This window comes from Anomaloglossus baeobatrachus, chromosome 6, assembly GCF_048569485.1.
Source record: "Anomaloglossus baeobatrachus isolate aAnoBae1 chromosome 6, aAnoBae1.hap1, whole genome shotgun sequence".
NCBI classification, from domain to species: Eukaryota; Metazoa; Chordata; class Amphibia; order Anura; family Aromobatidae; genus Anomaloglossus; species Anomaloglossus baeobatrachus.
The window spans coordinates 426,932,554-426,958,799 of record NC_134358.1 but is presented as its reverse complement, the minus strand read 5'-3'; positions in this window follow the sequence as shown (position 1 = coordinate 426,958,799).

Here is a 26,246-nt window from a genome sequence, read left to right as displayed (position 1 = left end):
GAACCGATCCCCTCGTCTGATGAACTTACAAAAAGTGCATCTCCCGCACCTAAATGTGCCCACTTTTCTAGTGTCGAGCCAGGTTGATCCAGATGGGGAGCAATAATTGCTATGGACCAACCTGTCCCGAATTGTTCTACCTCGTCTGAATGTGATGGAAGGGGAAGGGGGTATGGAACCCGCGATTTCCGGGTCTGCCTTCAGAATATTCCAGTATTTTCCAAGAATTCTACGCACATCCTCTGACCGGTCATCAAAATCCCCAATGATCCTCATCACCTGGGCTGTATCTCTATTCCTCATTTGTAGTGTAACACTTCTTGGTGTAGTTACTGCGTTTTATAGGCTGCACTCAAAACCTGTTCAGCGTAACCCCTAGAGAGGAACCTCCTTCTTAGGTCACCTGCTTGTTGATAAAAATCTGCATTGGAAGAACAATGCAGGGGCCGGAGGGACATGCAATCCCCCAAGCCTGCAGATTTTGATGGACCACGTGAAGTATAATCCACCCTAGAATTCTGCACGCTGTCAGCGCCGATCCAGAGGGAGCAATCAAGCTCTCCCCTCGGCGACCGTATTAACTCCTGTCTCCCACCAGAGCCACTGGTGAATCCCAACTGCTCTATTCCTCTCCTGCTGGAGAACTAACTGTTGTGTTGGCTCCTGACTTCCTCAGGTGGTTGCTCCCCCCATCCCAGGTTCCCGCCACTAGTGGATTGGGGATCCCAGGTGTGGTGCTATCCTAAAGACCCAACCACTCTGGCGACCCCTTTTGACCCAAACCTAGCCCGTTCACGATAAAGGAAGAGCAACCTGGTTGTGTGTGTATGAGTTGTGTAAGTGAAAGCGGCACTGACCTCCTCTGGAACCGGGTTCAGCACTGCACCTTAAGTCAGGTGAAGTACCCTGTGGCGACTGAAGCCTCAGGGCAAAACATTAACATGGCTCATGCACTGCAATAGTTCTGTACAAAAGAATTGCAGTGCATGAGATAGCGATCAAATTGAAAAATAATGTAGTTGGATTAAGCCAAAAATTTTAAATATTTTTTGATAAAATGTATTAAAATATAAAAATAATGAACACAATTGTAAAAAAAACTGTTGTCAGCCCCTGGATATTGTAATGAAGTTATTATATGCTTGCATTTATTAAGACTTTGTGCTAATTGTAATATACAGTAGACAGTTTCTGTAGTGCGTTTCCTATTCTGGACAATGTAGAGAGAGATTTTGGCACCATCTATTGGTCTTTGTAGGTTCTTTAGGCAGGAGGGAGTGTTAATTGGGTATACGAAAAACAAGAACACCTAGATGTTGTTAGTTAAGTCTGTGAGCAAAGTGTGCACATGTGGAGGCCACTAGTAGAGTGTAAGCAAAAAAACAAGGTTATGTTCCACAGTCCTCATAAGGATGAATTATTCAGACCACCATTTTGAAAAAAAGGGAAAAATAACCTTATTTAAGAGACTATATAGAAAAAAGAACTTTTAATAAATAATAACTCTAGCTATTAAAACCACAAGTGAAATTGTTGATATGGTGTTTTTCTAGTCTATTAATTGCCGTATTTTTCGGATTATAAGACGCACTTTCCCTCCCAAAAATTTGGGAGGAAAATGAGGGGTGTGTGACACCCTGGCAAAACCAGCTAGTCACACAAGAGGCCCCCGCATAACACCATCCCTCACAGGATTACATACAGCCGACCTGAAACCCTAGCCACCCCCCTCAGGGCAAGACAGGCACACCAGTAGGCGGGACCAGGCGGTTAGGAAATGCCCACCTAGGGGTCTAGACAGCTCGGGGCGGGAAAACAGGCAGATGAGTTCTAGTTCAGTCGAAGTCGAGAGTTCAAGTGGAGAGGAGTGGAGGCTGGGGCTAGGTGTAGCTCCAGCGGAGGCGAAGCTTAAGTTGACAGGTGCCAGGGTCGGAGCCCTGGTACCTTGGCTAGGTGGCAGACGGTGGTCCCCGTCAGCAGGCGACGGGAAGACGGCAGCCGGAGATCCGAGGAGGACCGGGACAGGGTTGGAGCCCGCCGGTACCGACACCAGAGAACTGTGCACAGAGGGGGTACTTGGACCCTGACTGGAACCAACGTCGTAGCTAATTAACCAATTGAGGGCAGGATTTTAGGTCCTGTTGCAACCAAAGTCCCAAAAGCAGACAACCACCCACAGAGAGCGATAGGGCAACCGCCAGGACCCGGTAGGTCCCACGGGTCAGCGTCAGCGGGCACAGCTCCTCAGGTACACAACAAGCCGGGAGCGGACTCCCGTGTTCCATACCGGGAAGTCCAACACAAGCAAAAACAGTGCAGAGGGAAAAGACGGTGACCACCAGCCCAGGTGGGGGACCAGAGTACAACTAGCCATGGCGGCCGGCCACCAGCACCTTGGTTTACCAAAAGACTCATGTGATTTATTCAACTGTGAGTAACCAAACATCCCCTGGTACGTCCGGGCGCGCAGGCCCCTGTCATCACCATTCCCTGCACAGAGCCACTGGGCAACCATCCCTACCCACGGAGGGGTTAACATCCAGCTGCCATTACATCTCCCCCAGGGTGTACCACAACAGCAGCGGTGGTGCCACCTTTCACCACACACCGTGGCTGGCGTCACGAACTGAATACGGCCAAACCCGTACAACTACGTCCCCTCTTTTCATTTGGCATGTCCGTGTGACCCCCGGGTCCGGAGGATCACTCGAGCCACACAGCAGCTCCGGATCTGAGCAGCTCGGCTGCTACAGGCCTGGGGGCGGCACACCGCAAAAACTAGCATCATGAACAGGATTGTAACCCATCCACCTACCTAGTGGAAGTGCGCCTTGTTTTGGACAGTCAGCGGTGATCCGTTGCAAAATTTTGAGAAGTCGCCATTTTGCCGCCATTTTTAGGCGCGAAAAACAACAGCCCAGCATCTTCTCCCCCGAGAAAGGGCACAAAGCTGAAGCCCCGCCCCCTGGGAACGAGGCCGGAAAGAAACAACACCCTGAGGCCGAAAACGAAACTAACCAGCCGCACGAGGGAGTGCTTGCAAAAGACCAAGGGGGAGAAGCGGGAAGATGTCCGCGCCTAATCCGGATGGCGGAGTAGCGCGTTCCGCTGGAGCAGTGGCGCCGGCGGATGTGGCAGGTGACGGAGACGTGGCGGCTCTCGCTCCAGTCGCAGGAGCAGGGGAATTGGCGGCCACGGCGATCACCCAAGTAATGCCGATCACCTTGCCCTACGTGCCTGGTGCTGCCTGGCTACCTCAGTACGATGGGAAGCCCGATGCCCTGCAGGTATTCAAGAAGAAAATATGTACTGTTCTTGATATGTATGCCATGACCAGCAAGCAGCGTGCATCTGTGGTGCTCGGGCAGTTGACCGACGCCGCTGAGCAGGAGGTGGAGACTTGGGCGGATGTTGACCGGGCCTCGGTAACCACCATTTTTGACAAACTGCAGGTTGCTTTTGAAACCCGTACCGAAGCGGAATTGCGGATGCATTTTTTTATAACTGCCGACAGCGTCCTCAGGACAGCATTCGGGAGTACTCCTTGAGGCTACAGACTGCCCTACGTACATTGAAACAGAGGGACTCCATTAATGAGGCCGAAAGCAACAAAATGCTGGTAGAGCAGTTCCTGCAGGGGCTGGGGTCCGCTGTGACTCCCTAGAACATTCAGACTTGAGCTTTGCGGTCCTAAAAGACCGGGCCATTAAAGCACTACAGACAACTGAAGCTGGTGCCCCCGACCCGCCATCTTAGCCGGCTGACACCACACATGTCTCAGTAGCGACCCCATTGTTGGCCCTGTCGGCACCCATAGCAGTAACCGGGACTCTGGAGGACTTATCATCGCAAGTTCAGCATCTGAGTGATGACGTCGCCAGGATTCAGGCCACCTTACAGATACCACCGAAGGCCAAGCCAGCAGAGAAGATCCAGCTTGCCGACAGTCCGGAAGACGTCGTCTGGATGCAGCGGAGAAGAAACAACAACAACCGGTATGGACAGCCTGTCTGCTACAAGTGCAACAAGACTAGTCATTATTCCCACCGGTGTCCTTTCAACGAGCAACCCCTGAGGCCAAGGGCCAATCCTCAGGAATAGATCCTTAAGGCCCAGCTGATTGGTGTGATCGGTACATTGGAGGTCACCCCATCATCTCTCTTGCTGTGGATGGTAACCCGACATCCGCCCTCCTGGACACCGGCTCGCAGGTAACAACTATGCCTTATGTACTGTACAAACATTATTGGTCTGATAGTGAGCTCACCCCACCTGATGCCAGCTTGACCATCATTGCGGCCAATGGGCTCCCCATGACCCAAGTAGGGTTTACGGAGGTAACCTTGAAGGTGGGATGTGTGGAGCTGAAGCATCAAGGACTTATTGTAGTACAGAATGATCCCAGTGACCGTAACCCAAAGATGGTCCTAGGGACAAACGTGATTGAAAATTACATGGGCGAAGTGCTGCATCTATTGCAGCAACTGTCTGTCACAGCAGCAGACGGCCGACAGAGGGCTCTGCTACGTGAGATCCGGACTCTCCTGCAGCGGCAACAGGTGAACATGTCAGGTGGAGAAATTGGTAGCATGCGGGTGATGAATGTAGCGCCTCTAGTGGTGCCTCCGCGGAGTGAGATGATGATTTGGTGCAGGGCAGCAGTAGGTCCCCGTGGACAGGATTACCCAGCAGTGGTGGAGCCTCTGCCTTCAGAACATTGGCCCACAGTAATGGCAGCCAGAGGGCTGATTGATGTCAAGAAGGGAAGAGTGCCCATGAGAGTGATGTATTGCGGAGAGGAAGAGGTTAGGCCACCCCGTTACGCCACCATTGCTAAACTATTCACCGTAGACACTGATGCCATCCAAGCAGCAGCCTCCACTATTACTGCATCACAGCTAGCCAGTGACAACTCACCAAAGCAGTTAGAAGAGTGGTGTCAAGAGTTACACGTAGGCACCGACTCCACACCTGCACACCACAAGAGAGGGGTGTACAGGGTAGTGCGAGAGTATGAGCAGGTATTCAGTAAACACCCATTAGATTTCGGCAGGATCAAGGGGTCGAACACCACATTCCCACCGGTACACATCCACCCATCAAGGAAAGATACTGACCGATCCCACCTGCGCATTACCAGTACGCCAAAGACATGTTGAGGAGCATGAAGGAAGCAGGGGTCTCCGGACTTGGGGCCCGTGACAAAAGACTGCCAGGCCCGTGTAGGCGACACCCGGACCTGTTCCTGGACTTGGGCAAACGGGTGCGCACCAGTGCTTAGCGGTGGCACCAGGGGGCAGGTTGTTTTGGGTGGGGGTGCAGTGAGAAGTGGCTCGGTCCGTCCCGTCCCGTTTTAGTTGTGTAACGTTTAAGAAAAGTGCCTCCCGTAAGGGAAGAAAAAGAGAATTGTACAAATGTTATTATCCTTGTATCCCTGTTTCTTATCTTTTCAGTTGCTGTTAAATAAATGGACAGCTCGCGGATGGTGTGTATTAAACCAAGGGGGAATGTGACGCCCTGGCAAAACCAGGTAGTCACACAAGAGGCCCCTGCATAACACCATCCCTCACTGGGTTAGATACAGCCGACCTGAAACCCTAGCCACCCACCTCAGGGCAAGACAGGCACACCAGTGGGCGGAACCAGGGGGTTAGGAAACGCCCACCTAGGGGTCTAGACAGCCCGGGGCAGGAAAACAGGCAGATGAGTTCTAGTTCAGTCGAAGTCGAGAATTCAAGTGGAGAGGAGTGGAGGCTGGGGCTAGGTGTAGCTCAAGTTGACAGGTGCCAGGTCAGAGCCCTGGTACCTTGGCTAGGTAGCAGATGGTGGTCCCCATCAGCAGGCGACGGGAAGACGGCAGCCGGAGATCCGAGGAGGACTGGGACAGGGTTGGAGCCCGCCGGTACCGACACCAGAGGACCGACCCGGAAACCATGCACAGAGGAGTACTTGGACCCTGAAGCCAGGACCGGAACCAACGGCCTAGCTAATTAACCAATTGAGAGCAGGATTTTAGGTCCTGTCCCAACCAAAGTCCCAAAAGTAGACATCCACCCACGGAGAGCGATAGGGAAACTGCCAGGGCCCGGTGGATCCCACGGGTCAGCGGCAGCGGGCACGGCTCCTCAGGTACACAACAAGCCGGGAGTGGACTCCCGTGTTCCATACCGGAAAGTCCAACACAAGCAAAAATAGTGCAGAGGGAAAAGACATCGACCACCAGCCCAGGTGGGCTACCAGAGTACAACCGGCCGCGGCGGCCGGCCACCAGCACCTTGGTTTACCAAAAGACTCGTGTGATTTATTCAACTGTGAGTAACCAAACATCCCCTGGTACGTCCGGGCGCACAGGCCCCTGCCATCACCATCCCCTGCACAGAGCCACTGGGCCCCGGGGCAACCATCCCTACTCACGGAGGGGTTAACATCCAGCTGCCATTACATCTCCCCCGGGGTGTCCCACAACAGCAGCGGTGGTGCCACCTTTCACCACACACCGTGGGTGGCGTCACGAACTGAATACGGCCAAGCCCGTACAACTATGTCCACCCTTTTCATTTGGCGTGTCCGTATGACCCCCGGGTCCAGAGGATCTCTCAAGCCACACAGCGGGTCCGGATCTGAGCAGCTTGGCTGCTACAGGCGTGGAGGCGGCACAGGTGCGTCTTAAAATTTGAATGTAGCTTACCAGGGTGTGGTGGAGAGGGGTCACAGGAGGCTCTGTGCGCCAGGCAGCGTTGCTCTGTGCGGTGGGCGGTACTGCTCTGTGCGGTGGGCGGTACTGCTCTGTGTGGAGGGTGGTGCTGCTCTGTGCAGCAGGCAGCGAGGCTTTATGCGGCGAGCAGTGATGTATGGGCCATTCTGAAGAAGTCGGCTGTAAGAGCTTAAAATAATGGCACCCAGAGTAGGCGCGTGTCCAGATGGAGCTCTCGACTCCAGCTCTCATCTGCACACGTGTGTCGCCCAGGGTTATGGGGTACTCGGTCCCGGGCAGTTTATAACTTGGGAATGTCACTTTGGTGGCCGTTGCCCAGTTCCGTGCCCTGGGTGCTTTTTGAAAAGGGGATATTTACAGGGGATTGTTGAATAAAGTTTATACGTGACGCCACTTGCGGTGTTTCGGCTTTTGGGGTGGAGCCACCGCTGCACAATGTTCACTACTGGGGCTGGTGTTAGTGGCAGCCTGGATGTTAGGCCCTCCGCAAGCAGGGCCGGGCCCCAGAGGTTAGGTGATGTGATGGGTGTCGAAAGAAGGTAGGCCACTCAAGGGTTTCAGTGCAGCTGGTTCTTTTCTCACTTTCTGGTGGTAACTGGTCACCCGAGGCTGGCTGGTCTTAAGTGCAGGTTCCCTTAGTCCCAGTGCCGGTTTAGTGACCTGGTGGCTTCTTTCCCCTGCACCTGTCTTTGGTTGGTGGGTCCCCATGGCATAGAGCAGCTGGGGGTCCCCTCCTGGTTGTTTTCTTTCAGCAGTCCGTATGACAGTAGAGTGAATCCTGTGGGGTTGGGGTCTATGGTCCTGACCCCAGTTCTCCCTTTGCTACCAAGTCCCGAACTTCAAGGTCAGTGAGGTCCTTGATGGTCCCCTCACAGTGCAGATTTTATCAGGTCTGCCTGGAGCTTTTGCCTGACTTAGTATTTTGTACCCCATTGGTGCGTTGTACCGGGAGTACTCCACCATACTCCACCGGCAACTAACCGCCTGGGCCCTCAGGTCAGTGTTCCCTCAGGTCAGCACATCTGCTCACTTTCACTGTCAAACTCTTTATTCTCCTTCCACCATTACTGTGTTTCCCTCACTGTCTAACTCCTCACTCTATAAAAGCAAGGATGGTTGACCTTAGGGAGATCAACATCCAACACCGCGGAGACCCCATCACGTGTTTCTCAACGCAGTGATTCTGGAGCAATGCCCCCTGGGAAAAATTGAAAACAAGAAAGCCTGCGGAGACACCATCACATGTTTCTCAACGCTGGCAGGAAACTGGCCAGGTCTTTCACCAGGAAGGAACAACCACAGGAAGGGCAGTCTCCAGTCAAAGAGACAGCTGTTTCGGGGTATTTGCCCCTCATCAGTGTGGAGTAGGAAACTGGCTAGTGGGACAATGCCTAGTAGAAGACTACATAAGCAAGGATGGTTGACCTTAGGGAGATCAACATCTAACACCGCGGAGACACCATCACGTGTTTCTCAACGCAGTGATTCTACAGCAATGCCCCCTGGGAAATATTGAAAACAAGAAAGCCTGCGGAGACACTATTACATGGTTGGATGGATACCATGTTTGGCATAGGTGGTCTCCTTGACTGGAGACTGCCCTTCCCATGGTTATTCCTTCCCGGTGAAAAACCTGGATAGTTTCCTGCCAGTGTTGAGAAACATGTGATGGTGTCTCCGCCGGTTTTCTTGTTTTCAATATTTCCCAGGGGGCATTGCTCTAGAATCACTTTGTTGAGAAGCACGTGATGGTGTCTTCGCAGTGTGAGATGTTGATCTCCCTAAGGTCAACCATCCTTGCTTATGTAGTCTTCTACTAGGCATTGCTCCCACTAGCCAGTTTCCTACTCCACACTGATGAGGGGCAAATACCCCAAAACAGCTGTCTGTGGATGGATACAATGTTTGGCATAGGTGGTCTCCTTGACTGGAGACTGACGTTCCCATGGTTGTTCATTCCCGGTGAAAGACCTGGCTAATTTCCTGCCAGTGTTGAGAAACATGTGATGGTGTCTCCGCAGGCTTTTTTGTTTTCAATATTTCCCAGGGGGCATTGCTCTAGAATCACCGCGTTGAGAAACACGTGATGGTGTTTCCGCGGTGTTGGATGTTGATCTCCCTAAGGTCAACCATCCTTCCTTATGTAGTCTTCTACTAGGCATTGCTCCCACTAGCCAGTTTCCTACTCCATACTGATGAGGGGCAAATACCCCGAAACAGCTGTCTGTGGATGGATACCATGTTTGGCATAGGTGGTCTCCTTGACTGGAGACTGCCCTTCCCGTGATTGTTCCTTCTCGGTGAAAGACCTGGCTAGTTTCCTGCCAGCGTTGAGAAACATGTGATGGTGTTTTTCTTGTTTTCAATAACTCCTCACTCTGACTGTCCACAGTCTGCCCCTCCCACCTGGTTGTCTAGTGGACTAGACTGGCTCCACCTCTAGGCGGCCATCCATTGGTCCGACCCTAGCCTTGTACAATTCTATGGGGGATAATTGGGGAAAAACAGGGATTACCTGGAGTGTTTGTGTGTTACCAGCACTGATTTTCTGGGTTCCTAGGGGGTAGGCTCTGAATCCCGGTTGGGTGCAGTACCTTGTAGCTCCCTGATGGCTTCAGGGGCGCTACATTTGCACCAACTCCGGCCACCATTTCTTTGAAGCCCGCACTGCCGACGTCTTCAGAATAGCCAGTGCTTCACAGCGAGCACCAGCAGCGAGCACCAGCACCGAGCAGTACCGGCGGCCAAAGCGCAGCAGACTGCAGTCAGCATCTGGGCCTCTCTCTGCACCGACCGCAGTATTGCCGTAGTCCAGCACTGCACCTGCCTCCTGTGACCCCGCTCCACCACCGTTGCAGCACCACCCCGGTAAGACACCACCAGATTATAAAATGGACCCCATATTTTTTTTACCTTTTTTATCTATAAATTTTGGGTGTATCTTATACTCTTTATATATCATTTATGTAAAACAAAAAATATGGTATTTGCTATCTATAAGTCTAGCTCTGTCTTTCTCAATATACTGTAATCACATTAACTTCTTTGTTATGGCTGCAGTCCATAAAATGTTGGACTCTGGGCAATTATAGTAAGTATATCTAACGAATGCAATAGCTATTACATTTTCTAACTCACAGCCTCCCCAACATGTTTCACCAGAAATGGCATCATTAGGGGGGATTAAGGCTGTAGTCTGTAGTGTACTATAGTCTCAATCCCCCTGATGATGCAATTTCTGGTGAAACATTTTGGGAAGGCTGTGCGCTAGTAATTTTAATAGTGAGTGCATTTGATAAATATACTTTGATTGCCCAGAATCCAACATGTTATTTTTTTATTTAATAATACACTATAATTGATTAAAAAAGGTTCTTTCTGCCATTTTGCAAATATGACAAAACAATCACTGATCTCGGGGAGACCAGCCAGAGAAAACACTGCCAGCAGCCAACAAAGCCAACAAGGGTGCTCAAGAGAGTGAAATCCTAGGTGCATTGCCCCCTGGGAAATATGCAAATCAAAAAAGTCCTGGCCAGAATCCTACTCCACACTGATGAGGGGCAATACGCCGAAACAGCTGTCTGTGGATGGATACCTGGCCTTGGTATTTCCCTTGTCATATCTTTAAACTTGTCAAAAAGTTGGATATTGACTTAAAGGGCCACTTAATATGGTGGTTATGGTGGTCTCCTAAAAAGAGCCACTCCTTGGCTGGGTCCTTCCCGGAGGGATACCTGGCTGGTTTCTGTGTCGAGACTCCTAACAGAGGCTCCACAGACTTTTTTGATTTACATAGAAAAGAACACAGTTCCAACAAATATGATGGAGGTTCAAAGATGTTTTGGAGTTGTTTTGCTGCTTCTGGCACTGGGTGACTTGACTGTGTGCAAGTCATCATGAAATCTGAATATTACCAAAGGATTTTGAGTTGCCCAGTGTCAGAAAGCATGGTTTGCGTGGACATGGTTTGCAGGACATGACTCCAAACATACATCAATAAGCATCCAGAAATGGATGGAAACAAAGTGATGGAGAGTCATCAGCAGCGAGTCAAAATCTAAATCCTATTGAACACCTGTTGAGGGATCTTGCTGTTGAGAGAAGGCACCCTTCAAATATGAGCCATGGAGAAGTTTGGAAAAGACGAATGGTCCAAAATGCCAGTTGAGAGCTGTAAGAAGCTTGATGATGGTTAGAAGAAATGATTGACTGCAGTTATTTACTGAAAAAGGATGTGCAACCAAATATTAAATTGAGGTTGCTAACAATTTTGTTTAGCCCATTTTTGGAGTTTTGTGTGAAATTATCTCCCGTTTGCCTTGTTTTCTCTCTTTTTTATGTAGATACATTTACTGTGCAATATATTAAAGGTTGTGAGCCCGTGGAACTTTTCTTGATGTTTAACACCACCTTTTCTAATGGAGCAAATGATCTAACAGACGCTGTTGTGGATTTTCTTGATGAGAACAAAATTCTACAATCAAACTCCCTTGGTGAGTCACATGATGATGGCTCTAATATGTCAGGACGATATACTAGATTGCAAGCATGAATTCTTCAACTTAATGAGTTTTCCATCTATATCCCCTGTGCTGGACACAGCCTGAACTTGGGAGTAAAAGCAGCAGAATGTTATCTACAGACTGTAAAATTTGTTAACTTTGTTCAGCATCTGTATTCATTTATTTCTGGTTCTAATCATCTCTGGAATGTTTAGAAATCATCTTTAGGAAAAGATGTTTTGGTCAGGCATCTATCTGACACACGATGGTCATCACATATTGATGCTGTTCATGCATTGGATTCTCTGTCACTTGACAATAAACAGCAAGTGAATGTGATGCGCCCACGGGGTCGGGGGTTACTTGTCAGTGCTTCTCCTGGTGGGACGCTGTGGTGGCCAGTATTAGCCAACGCTGCGGGACTTCTCTGCTGGGGCGGATGACAACGCAGCTTGGATGGTTCAGCTATCCACAGGCAGAGCTATGGTCCCAGGGAGGATGATGGTGGGAGTAGTCTCTCAGGTGCTGATGGCGCGATGGAGAGGGCACCAGCAGTAACCGGACGACACAGGCGGACAGTACAAGGTCTTTTACTCATTGGTCACAGACTGGCACTGGAGCACCGGGCTACGCTGTGATGGGCCCCAGCCGATTCCGGATACTTCAGAGGTCGTGGCTGCTTGTTCCTTCTGTGTGTCTCCCTTTGATGGTTTCCCTCCGCCTCAGCTTCTTGGCCGTGGAACAGGTCACGGGCGCTTTCTGCACTCCCCGCGAACCCTGGGATTCCCCTTCCTTCCTCAAAACCTGGGTCGAGCCTCTGGCTCCAGACCACGGGCCCCGAACCTTCCTTGTCGTTGCTTGCTTGTCAGTTCCGGAGTCCAACCTGACTCGGACACCATCCAGTGCTAACTGCCTGTAGTGTGTCAGATGGCTACTTACTTCACCTCTGGGTGCCCCGCCTCCCAAGTCCCTGAACTAGTGGGCATGAGGTACCCTGTGGTGCCTGAGGCCCACAGCGAATCACAACACGTCCGTGGGCTGTAGAAAAGCGATACAGTGGATACTGCAAAATTTGGTTAACATAGTAACAACAACTTTACTTCCCTTTATGGGAGGTATGGACTCTTAAAATTACACATTTCCCATTTGCCACATGGAACCGGTTGACACTGTAAATGTGTGCCACCCTGGCAAAACCAGGGTGTCACAGAGGTCTGCATCCATCTTTTTGGTGCAGATCTCACTCTCCCTTGGGGAGTTTCCAACACAGTTACAGACAGCACCAGTGGGTGGAGCAGAGAGGTCTGAAGTGTCTGGGTGGGAACTATATAGGGAGTTCCAGTTTACAGAGGGCAGTCTACAGGAGGTGTGGAGTCTGGAAGGAGCTCCGGTGTGGAGCTTGGGGAGAGGGGCAGTGAGGGCCACAGGAATAGGCCAGCCACTTGCGGGGAACCCGAGGTGGACCGGGGCAGGGTAGTGGCCCGCCGGTACCGACAACGGGAATCCGATCCGGAGGCCATGCACAGGTGGGGTACCTGGACCCTAGGACGAGGCACGCTTCAAGCCCCTTGTTAATTGACCAGCGGGACAATGTACCAGGCCTTGTTCCCGAAGAGAGAAGCCCAGATAGAGCAGACCGGCAGCGGGGGACAAGATGTCCGCCAAGAACCCATTAAAGTCCCACGGGTAAGCGTCTGTGGGCAACGGCTTCCTCTGCATCCAAAGCTGCAGGGGAGTGGATTTCTACCGTTCCAAGCAGGGTTAATCCATACACCACAAGTGCAGGAGGAAGGGCCCCTACATTGCCAACCCGTGTGCGGGACCAGCACATCCCTCCAGAGGCAACTGGCATCCGGCCTTGGTTTACAACACAGACTTGGTGTGAATTCTTCCTAATTGTGAGTACACCGGTGTTATCCTGTCCAACCTGCCAACAGCGTCCCAGCCCTGCTCCTTACCTACACCTGGGCCCCGGGATACCACCTTGCTGCCCCCAAACCATCAGTCCCAGACGCCGGCCCCGAGAGGCAGCGGCGGTGCCACCATCCCATCACCGCAACCCACAGGTGGCGTCACAGACAATCTCCCCTGTAAATACCTCCCTTTTTCACTGTATGCGAGGACGGGTGGTTGCACGACCCCCGGGTCCGGTCACCACTCAAGTCCAGGACACAATGCTGGATCCGAGCGCCACTTGAGCAGCCCCAGTTGCCGCAGCGGAGGCGGCACCCGTCCGCAACAAATGCATAATACATCGTCATAAAATATTCACTTTTTGTCAATAAACATTTCCCTTTCTCAGCGAACTTTCACTTTCACTTGTGCGATGCAAACATTCACTTTGCATATCACATAACATTTTTCATTTCACATAAAAAAACATTTTCAATTAAGTGCAACATAAGAGCAGCAATTGTATGGGGGAACTGCCCTGAACCCCCAACGTGGGCTCTGGATGTGCTCAGAGCATTCCGGACCTTTCTTCTCCTCTTCAGCACACCGACATGTTTTTGGTTCTTACTAATTCTGGTAGCGTGCACAACGGGTGCAACTATTTACAAGCAAATGTCCTGGCCATTCCAAGTCCGATGGCCCAGCCAGGGGCGGATTAAGGGTAACCAGGGCCCTGGGCTGTTAAGGACCTGTGGGCCCCTCCATCCCTAAACACGGGTCATGTGATGGGTCATATGATGGGTCATGTGTCAAACACCTGAAACAGATAATTTCTGAAAAATAGTTGCTGAAACTATAACGTAAAAAACATCCACTAATCTAATAAATATTCCCTTCAGTTTAAAAAAACAAAAACACTAAGGCAGAGTATTGATCAGTCCAACTTTATTCTGTAAACAAGACTATTGCCCAAAAAAATAATGAAAAAAATGAGCAAAAGCACCCTGTGTGAACATAACATTTTTTTTAACAAATATTGAAGTAAAATACTCAAATTCTCAGCTTATGCACGAGACCTTACAAATACTGAGGTGAAAACTCACCAATACTGAACATGTACAAATGGCCTTAGGCGATGTTCACACAGGGGTTTTTTTCTGCAGCAAAATCTGAGCAAAAGCAGCAGCTTATTATTAGCATGGATTTACATTAAACCAACGAAAAATTGCCCTATGTGAACATAGCTTAACAAATACTAACGTAACAAAAATTCTAATACTGAGCGTGTGCACGATTCCTTAGGCCATGTGCACATATTGAGTATTTGGTGAGTTTTTTACCTCATTACTTGTAAAGCCATGTGTGCACGTTCAGCATTTGATGACTTTTTTACCTCTGTATTTGTAAAAAATACTGAGGTAGAAAAAAACCTCACCAAATACTGAATGAGGGCACATGGCCTTATTGTAGTAGTTAAAATATATATGGGGTAAGGGATTGGTGTGGACTGAAACTACATGGGGCAGATGTCCCCGGCCTGCACACTGTGGGTGCCCCTCCATTATATCCACTACATATATCATGATACATGCAGAATATCCTGATGGATCACGGCTGAGCGTGCGAGGGTCTGCAGTAAAGTGCGGGGATTGCAGATAAGTGCATAGTTTAGCACAAGTTGTTAGTTGTGATAACTGTAATTGTTTAATTTCATAAGGGAATTGTGTGTCTGTTTGTCTGGGATACTGTGAAAAAAAAAACAAAACAAAAAAGTGTTTGTCTTGTGATTTAATTAGTGGTAGGAGCCACAACTATTTCTAGAATCTTCTACAAAATACTGGTAGTTCTTGTGGAACTATATATTGCAGCCAAAGCAAGCGAGGTTGCTGAACATGGGAGGGTCTGCAGTAAAGTGCGGGAATTGCAGATAAGTGCATAGTTTAGCACAAGTTGTTAGTTATGATAACTGTAATTGTTTAATTTCATAAGGGAATTGTGTGTCTGTTTGTCTGGGATACTGTGAAAAAAAAAAAAAGTGTTTGTCTTGTAATTTAATTAGTAGTAAGAGCCACAGCTGTTTTTAGAAGCTTCTAGAAACTACTGGTAGTTCTTGTGGAACTATATATTGCAGCCAAAGCAAGCGAGGTTGCTGAGCGTGCAAGGGTCTACGGTAAAGTGCAGGGATTGCAGATAAGTGCGTAGTTTAGCACAAGTTCATAGTTTGACACAAGAGAATAGTTTGAAGTTAGCCTTATAAGTCTCCCATTGTTTTTTTCTGTTTTTCTACTTTTCTCTGTACTGTTTATCCCCATTTAATAGTGGCTCCATGGACAATGCTACCAGGTGTGTATCTTGTCAGATATATGCATGCCTTGAGCAGCCGTTCGAGTGTGAATATATCTGCACTCGATGCAAGTATGTTGCATATTTAGAAGCCCAGGTAACTAATCTAAATAAGCAGCTTGCAACACTCAGGAGCATTGCAAACCTGGAGAGGGGTTTAGAACTCACTGAGCCTTCTCTGGCTGGGGCCAGTGATATGGAGGAGGGTGGAGGTGGGGAAGGTCAGGGAGCCTAGCCCTGATCTGGCACAACCTAGTAAATATGCCTGTTTGGCTGATATTAGGAATGCAGGCCCAGGACTAGGATCACTACAGCAGGACGATGCTCCTAGCAACAAGGAAAACGACTGCTGTAGGAAGGAGGGAAATAGGAGTGCCGCAAAGGCCAGAAAGATGTTGGTGGTAGGGGACTCTATAATTAGGAGGACAGACAGGGTCATCTGTCGACGAGACCGTGAATGCCGAACAGTGTGTTGTCTGCCAGGTGCTAGGGTTCGGCATATTGCGGATCGGATAGACAGATTGCTGGGTGGGGCTGGGGAAAACCCAGCGGTCATGGTGCACATTGGTACTAATGACAAAGTTAGAGACAGGTGGAAGGTCCTTAAAAATTATTACAGGGAACTAGGAGAGAAGCTGAAGTCCAGTACCTCTAAGGTGGTGTTTTCAGAAATACTACCGGTGCCATGAACGTCACGAGAAAGACAGCGGGAGCTTAGGGAGATAAATACGTGGCTTAGAAATTGGGAAGGGTTCGGGTTCATGGAGAACTGGGCCAACTTCTCAGTTAGCTACAGGCTCTAAGGTAGGGACGGACTGTACTTCAATGGGGAGGGTGCAGCGGTGCTGGGGGAGAATATGATCAGACGGATGGAGGAGCTGTAAACTAGGATCTGGGGGGAGGGAGGGAAGTGGAGCAAATAACGGGATAGATAGAGCAGATAAAGACATTGAAATGGTAGGGGTCAATGAAGGATTAGGGGGGGCTGGGAAATGCAATGAACGTAGGGAGGCTAGGAGTAATAAATGTGTTAATAGTATTATATTTCTACTGGCAAATGCAAGAAGTCTTGCAAACAAAATGAATGAATTGGAGACTCTTATGTCAATCATAGATTATGATGTGGTGGGCATTACGGAAACCTGGCTGGATGAAAGCCATGACTGTATTATAAATGGATAATCTTGCTCACTGTCAAGTAGAGGGGTGCTCAGAGAAAAAGAGACGATACTGAAAAGCGCAGCTCTGGCACACCCAAACGAGAAAGAAACAGATATGGTGGTCCAAAAATTATTTTTATTATTATTATAATTCTTCACTCATTTGCAAAATATCGAGTTGTAACCTTCATTCATTTCATTAACGTTTTCGGCATTAAATAGCCTTTAGCAAAAAATTAGGTCTGCATAAACAAAACAACAGAATTAACAATCAGTATATATGTATTTTTTAAGATCCATATATAACATCATTTTAATTTACAATAACAGTCGCCACTGGATCATAATAATATAATAGAACAAACAAGTATGAGTGTATCATGAAAAAGGGAAAAAGGACTGTAAGCGCCCATGTACCTAAGTTTACTGAGTCACAGAGTGTGGGCACCCATAGAGGTCTGTATAACCGGTAAGGCTGTAAAACAAAAAAAAAAAACCATGTGACAGGCCGTTATTGTAAATTAAAATGATGTTATATATGGATCCTAAAAAATACATATATACTGATTGTTAATTCTGTTATTTTGTTTATGCAGACCTAATTTTTTGATAAAGACTATTTAATGCCGAAAACGTTCATGAAATGAATGAAGGTTACAACTCGATATTTTACAAATGAGTGAAGAATTATAATAATAATAAAAATAATTTTGGACCACCATATCTGTTTCTTTCTCGTTTGGGTGTGCCAGAGCTACGCTTTTCAGTATCGTCTCTTTTTCTATGAGCACCCCTCTACTTGACAGTGAGCAAGATTATCCATTTATAATATTGCTATTTTTACTTGGCTCCTGTATGCCTTTTTTCTTACAATTATGTCATTACCACAGTTTTTATATAATGACGAAAAGGTGAGCGGCATTGTGTCTAAGGTCTCGGCCCAGGGCGAATTTTTGCACATTCCTGTTGAGGAACATAGATCCCGGGACTTGGAAAAGGAGAAACGTAGACTTACTGCTTTAGAGTTACATAGCGTGATGTTGGCTGAGTATTATAAGGCTCAGCAGATCCCAAGAGGAATGAGAGTTCAATTGAGACCTACCCTGTTTCATGACAATGCTGATTTTTGCAACACGTTTGAGAGCATTATTAACAAATGCTCAATGGATTTGTTGATTTTGGCCATTGATTATCTGGAGAGAGAAATTACAGATACTGGTGTACGCTTGAGTAGCATTGAGACGCAACTTTCTTCTACCATGCCTTCTGCTGATTACGATACTATGAAGTCCAAAATAGATAATACCATGAAGGAGTTCAGAGAACAACTACAACAAAGAAAGAAGCTGAAATTTATACGTGATGCTGATGATTATCGGAATAATCAGGTGTATAGATGGCGGTCCACCAATTTCTCTAATTTTGATAATTCACGACGTCGATACCAATATTCTTCTTCTGGAAGCTCTGATGGAGAATACATTCAACAGAGATCCACACGTTTTTTAGGGTCACGCCGACCTCCACCAGTAAGAGGAAGATGAGCAGGAGCCGATGTAAGCTACAGACAAACCCCAATTGTGACTCGTTCACAGGTACCAAGGACAATATAGTCTTTAATACAGTTAGGTCCAGAAATATTTGGACAGTGACACAAGTTTTGTTATTTTAGCTGTTTACAAAAACATGTTCAGAAATACAATTATATATATAATATGGGCTGAAAGTGCACACTCCCAGCTGCAATATGAGAGTTTTCACATCCAAATCGGAGAAAGGGTTTAGGAATCATAGCTCTGTAATGCATAGCCTCCTCTTTTTCAAGGGACCAAAAGTAATTGGACAAGGGACTCTAAGGGCTGCAATTAACTCTGAAGGCGTCTCCCTCGTTAACCTGTAATCAATGAAGTAGTTAAAAGTTCTGGGGTTGATTACAGGTGTGTGGTTTTGCATTTGGAAGCTGTTGCTGTGACCAGACAACATGCGGTCTAAGGAACTCTCAATTGAGGTGAAGCAGAACATCCTGAGGCTGAAAAGAAAGAAAAAATCCATCAGAGAGATAGCAGACATGCTTGGAGTAGCAAAATCAACAGTCGGGTACATTCTGAGAAAAAGGAATTGACTGGTGAGCTTGGGAACTCAAAAAGGCCTGGGCGTCCACGGATGACAACAGTGGTGGATGATCGCCGCATACTTTCTTTGGTGAAGAAGAACCCGTTCACAACATCAACTGAAGTCCAGAACACTCTCAGTGAAGTAGGTGTATCTGTCTCTAAGTCAACAGTAAAGAGAAGACTCCATGAAAGTAAATACAAAGGGTTCACATCTAGATTAAAACCATTCATCAATTCCAAAAATAGACAGGCCAGAGTTAAATTTGCTGAAAAACACCTCATGAAGCCAGCTCAGTTCTGGAAAAGTATTCTATGGACAGATGAGACAAAGATCAACCTGTAGCAGAATGATGGGAAGAAAAAAGTTTGGAGAAGAAAGTGAACGGCACATGATCCAAGGCACACCACATCCTCTGTAAAACATGGTGGAGGCAACGTGATGGCATGGGCATGCATGGCTTTCAATGGCACTGGGTCACTTGTGTTTATTGATGACATAACAGCAGACAAGAATAACCGGATGAATTCTGAAGTGTACTGGGATATACTTTCAGCCCAGATTCAGCCAAATGCCACAAATTTGATCGGACGGCGCTTCATAGTACAGATGGACAATGACCCCAAGCATACAGCCAAAGCTACCCAGGAGTTCATGAGTGCAAAAAAGTGGAACATTCTGCAATGGCCAAGTCAATCACTTGATCTTAACCCAATTGAGCATGCATTTCACTTGCTCAAATCCAGACTTAAGACGGAAAGACCCACAAACAAGCAAGACCTGAAGGCTGCGGCTGTAAAGGCCTGGCAAAGCATTAAGAAGGAGGAAACCCAGCGTTTGGTGATGTCCATGGGTTCCAGACTTAAGGCAGTGATTGCCTCCAAAGGATTCGCAACAAAATTTTGAAAATAAAAATATTTTGTTTGGGTTTGGTTTATTTGTCCAATTACTTTTGACCTCCTAAAATGTGGAGTGTTTGTAAAGAAATGTGTACAATTCCTACAATTTCTATCAGATATTTTTGTTCAAACCTTCAAATTAAACGTTACAATCTGCACTTGAATTCTGTTGTAGAGATTTCATTTCAAATCCAATGTGGTGGCATGCAGAGCCCAACTCGCGAAAATTGTGTCACTGTCCAAATATTTCTGGACCTAACTGTATATCTTCTGTGAATTTATCTCCCACTGCATTGAATGTTTTACAAAAAGGCCTGTCTTTCTGTCCGACTCCCTCGTTTAATTTCTTTAGACTTAACCGAGAGTTGGTGAGGTTCTTTCGAACTGTTAGGCTTAAGGCGCATTTCTCTTCTATACAACATGTTTCGAATCCGGTGGTTGACTCTAGTACACAATCACAATTTAATGGTGTGTTTTCCCTGAGTAAATTTCATTTACGGATGCCTAGTTCTTTTTTTCCACCTCGTAGTCACCACGCTATTGAAACTTTTATCTCATTGCTCCAGCGAGAAGTGGACTCTACTATTGGTAAAATTAAACATGGAGAACTGCGCCTTAAGCATAACCTCTCTATTGAAGAGTCTAGAGTGCTTGAGGAATTGAAGTCTAACAGGGACCTTATAATTAAGCCAGCCGATAAAGGGGGTTCCATAGTGATTATGGACAGATCCTATTACGTGTCAGAGATATTATCGCAGTTGGGTGATGGTACTACTTATGAACCTATACCACATAACCCTACATTTGAGATAGCACAACAGATCAGAGCTTTTATCTCTAAATATCAGTTATTAGGAGTCATTGACTCTAAACTGTCTGAATATTTGGTGAAGCAGCACCCTGTAATTCCAGTGTTCTATACACTGCCAAAAATTCACAAGAACTTGAGTCATCCACCAGGGAGGCCTATTGTAGCATCGACTGATTCAATTTTGTCGCCCCTCGCCATTACTTTGGAAAAAATCTTAAGTCCACTAATACCATTAATTCCTTCTTTTTTACGTGACACATCTTATTTTTTAGACTGTCTCAAATCTCTCGTTCCTCTTCCTTCTCGGTGCTTACTGGTGACCATGGATGTCACCAGTCTATATACTAGCATTAAACACGAAGAAGGATTGAGGTCTGTTGAGAGCTTTCTTACTCACAATACAGATTCTTCTGGAAGCTCTGATGGAGAATACATTCAACAGAGATCCACACGTTTTTTAGGGTCACGCCGACCTCCACCAGTAAGAGGAAGATGAGGAGGAGCCGATGTAAGCTACAGACAAACCCCAATTTATATATATAAAGATCCTTCTGTTTGGACCTTTTGCGTATTGTTCTGACTAGGAACTTTTTTCTCTTTCAAGATCAGTATTATTATCAGCGCACTGGTACGGCCATGGGGTCAAACATGGCCCCACCGTACGCCAATATCTTTATGTCTATCTTTGAGGATACTTTTGTATACCCCCATCATCTATATGACGCACATGTTGTGGCATGAAGGCGTTATATAGATGATGTCTTTGTAATTTGGCATGGCGACTCATCATCACTATTATCTTTTTTCAATGATTTGAACGTCAGTGTTCCGGGTCTATCCTTCACACTCCATTATAGTGATTCTTCCGTTAATTTTTTGGATACAGTGGTGGCTATCGATGTACAGGGTGGCCTTACTACCGACTTATTTGTCAAGAAGACTGACCGCAATAGTTTGTTACTGTTCTCAAGTAGCCACCCTGCCCATATTAAGAAAGCTATTCCTAAATCCCAGCATGCACGAGTGGATAGGATAGTCAGTAATGAGAGCACTCGACGTTCACGTCATATTGAAATGGATCAAAAATTTCAGGCCAGAGGGTATCCACAGTATACCCTTAATCCTGACCAGAACAGACGCAGAAGGGAAAAACAGGGGGACAGACTTGCTTTTGTTTCTACCTTTCATCCTTTTATGCCCAACATCAACTCTATCATACGCAAACATTGGCCACTACTCCAACAAGCTTACCCTTCTATCCCCCAGTTTCAAGTTGCTCCATTGACTTGCTACAAGAGAGCCCCAAATTTGAGGGACGAGCTAGTTAGGGCGGATCTAGGGAGTGACCGACGGACTTTGATACAGAGCACATTAGGGCATCGCAGGAATGGGACATTTCCATGCCTGGGTTGCCTACAGTGCTCCAACATTATTAAAGGTGATACCTTTACACACCCTAGATCTGGTAAAAGGTTTCCCAAAAAAGGGTTTTTTTACATGTGATACATCGTATGTGGTGTATCTGATCAAGTGTCCTTGCGGTCTCGGATATGTTGGTGAGACCACTCAACATATCCAAGACTGCATTTCCCACCATAAGTCCACCATTAGGTGCAAGAGACTTCTCTTACCTATTCCCAATCACTTTATTAAAATGGGGCACTCCATGTCACAACTGAGATACCAGATTATCGAGCAGGTGGTAGCTCCGCGGAGGGGAAGTGATAGGGTTAAACTTTTAAAAACACGTGAATCCTTTTGGATATACACGCTTCAGACGTTGGAGCCGATGGGTCTCAACAGGGAGTGTGATATTCTCCTGTAGGTGCTGAGGCTGGGCGATAGTTTGTGGGGTCCATATTTATCACAGCATATATATATATTCTCTGGTTTTGTTTATTTTAGGCTACATGAGTCAAGTGGTGAGCCGATTTTTTTTTTTTTTTCTATGTTCCTATTTTTGTAGTTTTATGTTTTAATCTCTTTTTCTGGCTTTACTATAATCTGCATATTCACCTACCAAGAATTGTGCAGGAACTGTCCTTTATCTCTTCTTTTCTGCCTCTGTCATTCATTTACTGTCATGGTAATGAGCTCCTTCAGCCACACTTGCCTTCACTTTATTAGTTAGCTTTCATTCCTGCTGCTTTGTCTAATAACATGTGACTGTTGGTGTCTCTCTGGGTTGGTTGGGAGACCAGTCTTTATACTATTTAAAGATCTCTGCATGGTGTCCTGATTGCACCACACTGGAGCACAGCCCTGCTTGTATTTCTTGTATCACATGAGGTATGGTTTATAGGTCCTTAGATCTTATGTTTCTATTTGTGACAAATGGTGCTAACTCACTTATTCTTTGTATAGGTGTTTTGCCTCTATTTATATGCCAATTCCCAGTTTTACCAGGTATTTGTTCATATGGTTTTACCTGTTAGATTACACCAGTGTTTTATCTGGCTCCTGCACACCTGCCTTTTCCTGTGTCTTCATGTCTCTCTCTCTTGTTCTCAATGATTTACTTTTGTGCCTTTCTAACATTTATTGTTGTCTTTCTGTTTCTTTTTTTATCATTTTATCATCTTATTTTTTCTCTTTTTTTTTTTTTTTTCTTCCTTCTTTACATTCCCAATCGGCCTGTCACATGGTTTTTTTCTTTCGTTTTACAGCCTTTCCGGTTATACAGACCTCTATGGGTGCCCACACTCTGTGACCCAGTAAACTTAGGTACATGGGCGCTTACAGTCCTTTTTCCCTTTTTCATGATACACGCATACTTGTTTGTTCTATTATATTATTATGATCCAGTGGCGACTGTTATTGTAAATTAAAATGATGTTATATATGGCTCTTAAAAAATACATATATACTGATTGTTAATTCTGTTATTTTGTTTATGCAGACCTAATTTTTTGATAAAGGCTATTTAATACCGAAAACGTTCATGAAATGAATGAAGGTTACAACTCGATATTTTGCAAATGAGTGAAGAATTATAATAATAATAAAAATAATTTTTGGACCACCATATCTGTTTCTTTCTCGAAAGCCATGACTGTGTCACAAAAGTAGAAGGTTATACTACATTCAGGAAGGACAGGAAAGACAAAAAAAGGTGGTGGGGTGTGTATATTTATCAAATCTACTCTAAAACTTGTGTTGAATGATGACATTGGGGGGAACTGCAACAATGTAGAGTCAGTATGGGTAAATGTACATGGGGTGGGGAATGATGGAAAAATGCTAGTTGGAGTTTGCTATAAGCCTCCTAACATACCTGAACAAGTAGAGGGTGAATGCTGGAACAAATTGAAAAGGCAGATAATTATAATAATAATAATTGGGTTCTTATTATGGGGGATTTCAACTATCCAGACATACAGTGGGACATAGAATCTTCTGGTTGTGCTAAAAGCTGTAGTTCTCATCTAAAATTCAAGACAACTATCTCTCTCAGATGGTAGATGAACTGACCAGGGGAGATAATTTGCTAGATCTGGTCCTGTCAAATAGACCAGATACAATTTCAGATCTACAGGTCCGGGAGCACTTGGGCACCATCGATCATAATATGGTAAGCTTCAACGTAATATTCAATAGAACATTTCAAATGGGAAATGCTAAAACCTGGAATTTTAGGAAATCTGATTTCAACAAATTAAGGGAAAAGCTTAAATGTGTAAATTGGGACAACGTCATGGTAACTGGGGATACCGAACATAAATGGGGAAAGTTTAAGGATATACTCCTAGAGTCCTGTAAAAAACTTATACCCTCTGGTAATAAAATGTCCAGGAATAAAAAGAAACCACTTTGGATAAATAAGACTGTACAAAGTATAATAAAACAAAAACAAAGGGCGTTTAAAATCTTAAAGGCTGAGAATACAGAAATAGCATTTCAGAAGTATAAAGATATTAATAGGAAACGCAAAAAAATAACTCAAGCAAGAAAAATTGGCTACTAAAACAAAAATCGCCAAGGACATTAAAATAAATCCCAAAATCTTTTATAAATACATTAATGCAAAAAGGAAAACAAAGGATAGTATCAGCCCCTTAAAATATAATAACAAGTTAGCTATAGAGGACAAACAAAAGACTGAGATATTAAACAGGCACTTCTCATCAGTGTTCACCAAGGAGCAGACTGTTCCAGGGATCATTCAACAAGTGAAAATTCAAAGTTCTCCACCTGATTTTATTAATTTAACACAAGAAGAAGTACGCCTGCGTCTGAGTAAATTAAACATTGACAAATCCCCCTGGCCAGATGGGATTCATCCACGAATATTGAGGGAATTGAGCTACGTAATCGACAGACCGCTGTATCTCATCTTTTTAGACTCGCTTGTAACAGGGTTAGTGCCTCAAGATTGGAGGATTGCTGATGTGGTACCGATATTTAAGAAAGGTAAGAGGGTGGATCCAGGCAACTACCATTCAGAAACCTAACATCAGTAGCATGCAAAGTTTTTGAGGGCATTTTAAGGGATGACATACAAAAATATATTGCAGAAAATAATATAATAACTGACAGACAGCATGGATTCATGAAATATAAGTCGTGTCTAACCAATCTGTTGGGGTTCTATGAGGGGGTAAGTGCAAATCTGGATATTGGTAATGCAGCTGATGTGATTTATTTGGACTTTGTAAAGGCATTTGATACTGTACCACATAATAGCCTTATACTAAAACTCCATAAGCAAGGATTAGGATAAACTATATGCACCTGGGTAAGGAATTGGCTAAAAGATAGGAAACAAAGAGTAGTCATAAATGGTACATTCTCTAAATGGGCTATAGTCACCAGTGGGGTGCCGCAGGGATCTGTGCTAGGACCAATTCTTTTTAATCTCTTTATTACTGACCTTGTGGAAGGAATTGATACAGTGTCAGTCTTTGCTGATGACACCAAACTATGTAGGATATTAAAAACTGACATTTTGATAGTACAATATTACAAAAAGATCTGGATAAGATGTCAGAATGGGCAGATACTTGTCAAATGAGATTTAATGTTGATAAATGTAAAGTTATGCACCTAGGATGGAGTAATCCTATAGCTGCATATACATTAAATTTAACTAAACTAGGGACTACAGAACAGGAGAAGGACTTGGGTATTCTCATTACAAATAAGCTGAGCAGCAGTACGCAATGTCAAGTAGCAGCTGCTAAAGAAAACAAGATTCTAGGGTGTATAAAAAGAGAGATTAGATCCCGGGATCCTAATGTATTGTTACCCCTCTATAAATCACTTGTAAGGCCACATCTGGAATATGGGATCCAGTTTTGGGCTCTGCATTTTAAGAAGGACATACAGAAGTTAGAATCAGTTCAAAGGCAGGTGTTACGGGGGGCTGTCTGATAATAACCGAAATGAGTATCAGACAGTCAGGGTCCACCGTGCAAAGACTTTGCTGCAGACTATGGCAGAGTGCAATACCTCTGTTAACTCACAGAAGGATATAATAAGTAAGTAAAGCAATTCCTCTCTTACTTAGAGGGTGTGTGGAATGATCTCTGTTAATAATCACAGAGACAAAGGCAATGTGTGCGAAATGGCACCTACCTAGGTCCGCTCTTCTAGTGGTGCAAAAGAGACGAACAGCAGCGTAAGCCGCACAAAGCTCCTACCTGCGTTCGCTCCACTAGTGTGCGAGGACACGAACCACTAGATATGGCACCTGCCTAGGTCCGCTCTTCTAGTGGTGCAAAAGAGACGAACAGCAGCGTAAGCCGCACAAAGCTCCTACCTCTGTTCGCTCCCCTAGTGTGCGAGGATACGAACAACTGCCAGACGCAG